Source organism: Rhinopithecus roxellana, chromosome 13 (assembly GCF_007565055.1).
Source record: "Rhinopithecus roxellana isolate Shanxi Qingling chromosome 13, ASM756505v1, whole genome shotgun sequence".
Classification (NCBI taxonomy): domain Eukaryota; kingdom Metazoa; phylum Chordata; class Mammalia; order Primates; family Cercopithecidae; genus Rhinopithecus; species Rhinopithecus roxellana.
Genome location: NC_044561.1, coordinates 49,597,290 through 49,605,656, shown reverse-complemented (window position 1 = coordinate 49,605,656; position 8,367 = coordinate 49,597,290).

Below are 8,367 nucleotides of genomic sequence, written 5' to 3'. Positions count from 1 at the left end.
AGGATGTGAAGACGTTATAGCTGAAAGAGATAATTAGGGAAATGACTAGACCATCATGTTTGCAAAATTGGGTGTTCAGAGAATGCACCTTCCTGCTTCTTGACCAGTCCGTGGGCAGCAGGGCAGCAGGAGTTTCCCATGAGCTCCTGAGAAGTAACTGGGCACGTTCTTGGAGATACGGAGATTCCATCTCCAGCCTGCTTCTCAGGCCCCAAGCGATATTGCTCTGCGGAGAGTCCAGCCTTGGAGATAGGATGGGCCCTAGGGGAAAGGCCATTGTTTACAAACAGTTGCTCTCATGGTGCCCTTGGGAGCATTTTAGGGTCATATACCAGGTGATTTAGTAACATAGATGCTGGGGGGTGGGGGTGGGGGTGGGGGTTCTCCATGTCCCTAGGGAGACCTCCGGAAAAGTAGACTTCCTTACCCAAATTCCTCAAGCACCCATTCAAGTCCTAACCCCTCCAGGAGACACGCCCAGTCTCCTTAGCTCAGGTGCCCCCTGCTTTCTTCTTCTAGAGCTTTTTGCTGTGCCTGGCTCAGGTTTACCCAGGTGTACTCCCCTGCAGAGGCAACATTCACACTGCAGTTGAGATAACTGACCTGGATGAAGGATGCCCCCTGCAACAGTGGGAGCCAGTGGCCCTGCCTTCTTTAAATTGTCCCCAAGCAATAGTGCACCTATCACAGGGCTCGACATTGCAGACATTTTTGGTTTGCTCATGGTCTTACTCCTGTCCCCAACAGCTCCTCAGGCCCGTCATAGCAGGGGGCTCAGCTCCCTCGCCTGCAGCTTCTCTCTTTGAGCCTCGCACACCCCATTGACTTGACCACACTAGAAGTCTGGGCCACAGATGACCATTCCTTGTTATTCATAAGCTTCGTGGGTTTTTTTTTTTTTTTTTTTTTTTCATCTGAGAGGTATTTGGGTGTCTGGGAAAGAGTTTTTAAAACAACTTTTTATAGCTAATGAAGAATTTTTAAATATCACTTAGAACAAAGACCTCTTTGAAGCCCAGTCCCCAGAACATTGTCACAATGGACTCCGTTTACTGGCTACAAATTGTTTACTTTCCTACAAATTGAATGCAGAGAGAGGGCTTTGGGGCCATAGGGCTGCATAGAACTCAGCCTCGAAAAGAATTCAAGGAACCTTAGGCCCATTCCACATGCTCCACCTCAACTATGCGCTGAGGAATGTTGTTGTGTTTGGCATGGCTCCCCGTCAGCTCCGATCTGGCCCTGGTGCACAGTGGGCGCGAACGGGTCTCTCATTGTAACTGGAGTTTAGGTTCTAGGCTGAAGGAAATTAACTGAACCATTCAATACTTTTGATCTATAGGGAAGACTGATGAGTTAGTATGGGATGGAAGGAGGGAGTGCAGGAAGGAGAGAGACATGCTCTGTCCTCCTAGCCTCATGTGGGTGTTCTTACCCTTAAACATCCCCAGCCCCAGGCCTGGCTTCTGAGAGGGGACCTAATGAGACCTGATGGCCACCTTAGTCCCATTTTTCTCCTTAATTCATCCTACTTGCTGTCTGAAAGGGGCTGAGTTGTATCTCTGAAACCCACCCCTCCCAATTTATATGTTGAAGCTCTAACCTGAAGTAACTTAGCATATGACTATATTTAGAGATAAGGCCTTTCTTATTAGAGAAAGAGGTGATTAGGTTCAAATGACGTCTTTAGGGTGTGCCCTAATCCAATCTGACTGGTGTCTTTATAAGAGGAAAATTGGACACACAGAGAGACACCTGGGATGTACACAGACGGCCACCTGCCAGCCAAGGAGAGAGGGCTCAGGGGAAACCAGTCCTTCCAACAGTTGATCCTGGACTTCTAGCCTCCAAGACTATTAGGCAATCAGTGCCTGTTGTTGAAACCACTCCGTCTGTGATACTTTGTTATGGTGGTCGGAGCAGACTAAGACACTGTGTAAGATCAGATATTCTGACTCTCTCTCTCCAAGCTTCAGTTTCCTGGTCTATAAAGTACGAGTATTATCTCTAATTCCCAGGCTCTTGTAAGGGTTAAGAGTGACAGGGCACATGGCACAGGATCTGTGCACAGAGCAGGCACAGGCTAAATAATTCTGATGGCTAAAATTGCCATTATTCCTATTAGAGACCAATAGATGTTCATACGTTACTTACAGATCTGTACCAAATGCCATCCCCAAGGCTCTCCACCGATTCAATGAATAAGTACCAAAGAATTTAGTGTTTTGGATAGTCCTGGAGATTCCACACTCTCTCTGGGCCACTATGTCACACAACTCTGCAGGGCACACTCACAGGTGTGTTGCCCCTAAACCAATTCCCTCTTCATGACTTTACATCCTCACCAATTTTAAAGCAAGTCAGTGGCTGTGCGCGGTGGCTCACGCCTGTAATCCCAACACTTTGGGAGGTTGAGGTGGGTGGATCACGAGGTCAAGAGATCGAGACCATGCTGGCCAACATGGTGAAACCCCATCTCTACTAAAAATACAAAAATTAGCTGGTCATGGTGGCGTGCGCCTGTAGTCCCAGCTACTCGGAAGACTGAGGCAGGAGAATTGCTTGAACCCGGGAGGCAGAGGTTGCAGTGAGCTGAAATCATGCCACTGTACTCCAGCCTGGAGACTGAGCGAGACTCCGTCTCAAAAATAAATAAATAAATAAATAAATAAATAAATAAATAAAGCAAGTCAGTACGTCACGTCCAGCCATGGACAATACAAAGCTTTGCTGAAAGTCTATTTAAGTTATAGCCACCAGGCTACTTACCTTCATGTCAAGCTCTAATAAATTGGTCAAGTGTGATTTCGTCCTTATGTAATCTGTTTTCTTTCCCCAAAGAAATTATTTGTATTTAAGAATTGGTTACTCTGTCCTCCCTCTTACCTGTACCATGTAACATACTAGAGGACTAGAGCAGGGAGGCTTGCACACTGAGCCTTCTCCTATGCAGGAGGGTTTCCAGGGACACTGTGACCACGCGTTGATGACAGGTTACGCCCCTCACCCACAGTCCTGGCCCTTAAGCTACATTTAGTCTGTTTGGCTTAGAAAATACTGGACATCGGCCATCTCTGAACTTAAACCTCCAATCTGGGAGAACCTAAAAGCTCTCCCAACCACAGTGGCTTGGATCCTGGCCAAATACCATTACTGTACCTTACTAACAATAAGTGAAAGGCACCCTCTTCACCCTCCATTTTTGACAGCCACAGATTCCTTGTCGAGTTTCTCCTTTTGGGGGAAACATTCTGTAAATGCTCAGGTCCTGCAAAGTTGTCTCGCCACAGTAGCGATTTCAGATTTCTTGTCTCTGTTTAAGTGAGATGAGGCACAAACAAACACGCAGTCAATGGTAACACCATAGATAAGTGTTCGGTATTACGTTTGATGATTGATATGGTTTGAGTTTGTGTCCCCGCCCAAATCAACTGTCAAATTATAATCCTCAGCATTGGAAAGGAGGCCTGGTGGGAGGTGATTGGATCCTGGGGGTAAATTTCTCCCTTTCTGTTCTCATGATAGTGAGTGAGACTTAATGAGATCCGGTTGCTTAAAAGTGTGTGGCATCTCCCACTTCACCCTCTTCCTCTTGCTCCAGCCATGTAGGACGTTCCTGCTTCCCCTTTGCCTTCTGCCATGATTGTAAGTTTCCTAAGGCCTCCGCAGCTATGCTTCCTGTACAGCCTGCAGAATTGTGAGCCAATTAAGTCTCCTTTCTTTATAAATTACCCAGTCTCAGGTAGTTCTTTATAGCAATGCAAGAACAGACCAATACAGACTCTTTCTCAATTTTTAATATATTCTCTCATTCCTGGTCACTCACTTCACCCACAGAATTGTAAAGAAGGCTGTTGTCATGAAAAATGGACTGTCTTCATTTTCTCCAGCTATCATCATCTGTCTTTTGTGATGACTTCCCTTCATGTCTGGCATCTTCTCCTTCCACTTGGCCTCAGGAAAGCAGCATCCCTGCCTCCACAGGGCCCACTCTGTACCTGAACTCTGCTCTGGCATCTGCCTTCATGTCAAGGGAACTTCCTCTCCCTTCCCACACATAGACTCTCACATTACAAAACCATCTTCGTGAGCCTACTGTGCCTCCCCAGTGGGTTCCTACAGCCAAGATTCCTGATCACAGGGTCTCTACCCAGCACCACATTTCATAGCCACTCTTCACTCCTGAATGTCTGTAGTCTGGCTCCTGTCCCATCACCCCATCAAATAAAATTCTTCATTCCAAGGCCAAAGACTGAGTCCCTAGGCAAATCCTCACTCCAGGGAGGGAGGCGGGAGAAACACAAGGCTATGAACAGGGAGATTAGAAGCTGTGCCTGGCTGAGATGCTGTGCTTTGGGGTCAAATCACAGAATCACACACAATGAATTTCCAGACAGTCAAAATGGCACCTGGAAGTCAACAGCCTGTTGCTAGAGGTGTCATCTCCTTCCCCTCTCTGTGCACCATGACTTCTGCCAGCCCATATCACCCCACACTGTCCTGCACAACTCATTTCCCATCTCCTCCAAGTTTTCCTTACCCTTCCCCAAGTCTAAGTGAGCCCCAACTTTCTGAGTCCATCAGAGATCCCCACAGCCCACTCTGTACTGCCCCTCAGCTCTGCACTGCTGATAAGCATGTAAACCAAAAGCATCTGAGACAGATGCTCAATCCATTTAGAAAGTTTATTTTGCCAAGGTTAAGGACGTGCCTGTGACCAGCCGTAGGAGGTCCTGATGACAATGTGTCTAAGGTGGTTGGGATACAACTTGGTTTTAAACATTTTAGGGAGACATGAGACATAAATCAATACATGTCAGGTGTACATTGGTTTGCTCTAGAAAGGTGGGACAACTCAAAATAGTGGCTTCCAGGCCAAAGGTAGATTCAAAGATTTTCTGATTGGTAATCAGTTGAAAGAGTTATTATCAATAGAAAGAAATGTCTGGGTTGTGATAAGGGGTTGGAGACCAAGGTTTTATCATGCAGATGAAGCCTCCAAGTAGCAAGCTTTAGAGATAATAGATTCTAAATGTTTCTTATCAGACTTAAAGAGTCTGTTCTATCAGTAATTCCAAAAAGGAGGAGGGGATAATGAGGCATGTCCAGCTCCCCCTTCCCATCATGGCCTGAACTAGTTTCTCAGGTTAACTTTGGAATGCCCTTCCTGAGAGGAGGGGTCCATTCAGATAGATGGGAGCTTAGAATTTTATTTATTTTTGGTTTATAAGCACCACTGCATACTTATGGCTGGCTGTCACTGCTGTCCTTTCAGCAACTCTACAGGATGGGTACAGTTCTCTTGCCATCCTTGTTACCATCTCACAGGCAAGAAAACAGAGTCTCAGCGACGACAAACTATACTTGCCCAGGGTCTCCCTTTTAAAAAGTAACAGAGCCAAAACCCAATTGCAAGGAGTCCAGCTCCACCAGGCATGTTCTGTCTCATGTCTGTATGTCTGACTACATGCCCTTGGGTGAGAGGAGGCTCCTCCTGTCCAGAGTAACCCTGAACCAGTGGAGCATGTCCTCTCTCATGGAGGCCCAGGCAGTTCTGAAGAAGACCAGGACCTTTATGGCTGAGACCCCTTGACCTCTTCCTCCCTGTCCTGAGTTCTGTTCCCTCCCAGCTTCCCCCACCAGCCCCCGCCACCCCTGCCCAAAGCCAGCTAGGGTGCATTCTACTTCTCCTGCTGATGTCACCATTGGAGAGGGACTTGACTTACTAGGTTGGTACAAAAGTAATTGCAGTTTTGGATCATGCATTTTAAATCATTATAACCAGGCTCAAACACATCCTTATTAATCAAAATAGAAACCATTACAATAAACACATTTTTGCCAATGAGAAATAAGTTTATTTATTCCTGTAGTGTAAAAATCCATGCTTCAGGATTTAAGGAACTCTTGGAAAGCATTTCTTGCATTCTGCTCATTGTGGAACTGTTTTCCCTGCAAAAAGTTGTCAAGATTCCTGAAGAAGTAGTAGTCGGTTAGTGAGAGGTCAGGTCAATACGGCAGATGAAGCAAAACTTTGTAGCCCAGTTCGTTCAACTTTTGAAGCATTGGTTGTGTGATGTGTGGAGAAGAATTGGGCCCTTTCTGTTGACCAATGCCAGCTGAAGGGTTGTAGTTTTTAGTATGTCTCACCAATTTGCTGAGCCTACTTCTCAGATATAATGGTTTTGCCAGGATCCAGGAGCTGTAGAGGATCAGACCGGCAGCAGACCACCAACCAAACAAGACCATGACTTTTTTTTGGTGTAAGTTTGGCTTTGGGAAGTGCTTTGGAGCTACTTCTTAGTTCAACCACTGAGCTGGTCATCGCTGGTTGTCATATAAAATCCACTTTTCATCGCACATCACAATCTGATTGAGAAATGGTTTATTGTTGTTGCGTAGAATAAGAGAAGATGACACTTCAAAAGGACGATATTTTTAATTTTCACTCAGCTCATGAAGCATCCCCTTATCAAGCTTTTTCACCTTTCCAATTTGCTTCAAATGTCTGACAACTACAGAATGGTCGATGTTGAGTTCTTCGGCAGCTTCTCATGTGGTTGTAAGAGGATCAGCTTCCATGATTGCTCTCAATTGGTCATTGTCAGCTTCCGATGGCTGGCCACTCCACTCCTCATCTTCAAGGCCCTCATGTCCTTGGCAAAACTTCTTGAAGCACCACCGTTCTGTACATTCCTTAGCAGTTCCTGGGCCAGGTGCATTGCTGACGTTGCCAGTTTTCTCCACCACTTTATGACCCATTTTGAGCTCGAATAAGAAAATCACTCAAATTTGCTTTTTGTCTAACATCATTCCCATAGTCTAAAATAAACATAAACAGCAAGTAATGCCATTAGCAAAAAAAAAAAAAAGTGAGAAATGCCCATTAAAATGATGTGTAACATAACTACATTTATTTAAGAATATATTCCAATATTAAACAGCAAGTTCCAATAATGCAAAAACCGCAATTCCTTTTACATTCACCAAACAGCTTCCAAGAAGCAGAAGAAGGGAGCAGTGATCCAAGTTGATTGCCCAGGTCCAGTCCTGGCCCCCACACTTATTCTCTATGTGGTTTTGGGCAACTTACTGAACCTTTCTGTGCCTCGGATGCCACCTCTATAAAATGGAGATGATAATGGTACCTTCCTCTTATGGAGCTTCTGAGGATGAAGTGGGATTTTGTAAGCACAGAACAAGCATTGCCATCATTATTTGCATTCGTGTAGTCCTAAGGAAATATCCTTTCTCTTAGAGGTAACATTTTAGTATGAGGCTCTTAAAAGTGGAAAACACTAGTTTAAGAGCCAAAGAAGTATATCTCTAACAGTAGAATCACAGGCACTGTGGAAGGTCAAGGTTCCTTCCTCGCATTCTCCACATCATATCCCCCAGGCAGCTGCCCACATGTGCTGGCCACACTGAGGAGCCCAAGGAATAGCCTCATGAGCTGGTTTTCACAAAGTGTCCAATCACCTCTCACCAACACTGAACTCAAGGTTTTAATTCATTAGATATGCAATGGGGGTTCATATGCTGTTTAAATTAGCTCAGTGAAAGCTTTACCTCTGCAATGGGGACCATCATCTCAGAAATGCAACAAAAGAGAGGCTGGGCCCCTGGCCTCAGGCCTACAGAACAAGAGGGGAATTGCATGGTGGGAGAACGAACAGCTCTGGGGCTTTTGCTGTGCACAGTTGGAGCTGTTACCAGCCCAGATCACGGCGCCTTGTTTATTGATTTCACAGGCTCACAGACCATAATATGATGAATATCCCTTTTCCACTGGGGCGAAAGTCACACAGCCAAAGAAGCGAGGCAATCATCCAGAAAACAGAATTGTTTTTGTCTGAATGTGCCATTGGAGACACTGAAAAACAAGCTCTTCAGGTAATTACCAAACTTCAGCAAAGTGAGGCTCTTGCGTGAATTATCTGCATAATTGCCTTTGCTGTTCAGTTAGTCCATGAAGACGTGACCTTGGCAAATCACCCACTCACCTAAGCCAGCACATTCGAAGTTGGGCAACAATAGTAATGATAATGCCGATTCAAGAAAGGAAGAACCAGGCTCTGCTGAGCAGCAGCCTGCCGCAACTGCTTGGTGTTGAAGGACTTGTATGTAAGGACAATTCCTCTGGCAGTGGGTTTGATTAATGCTTTTTATGCTAGTTGTCTACAGTAATGCTGGAAGTTGTAATTCCCACCTTGAGGATCGTCTTGGTCCCCCAGCCAAGCCTGTCATCTTGGATGCCTTTCCATGGTCTCCTGTACGCTCACTCCTGGGGGTATCTGCAGCAGGCCTGTTCCTGAGGGAAGCTTTCTGGGCTGTTTTGACCAAACTGGACACCATCTTGTAAAATCA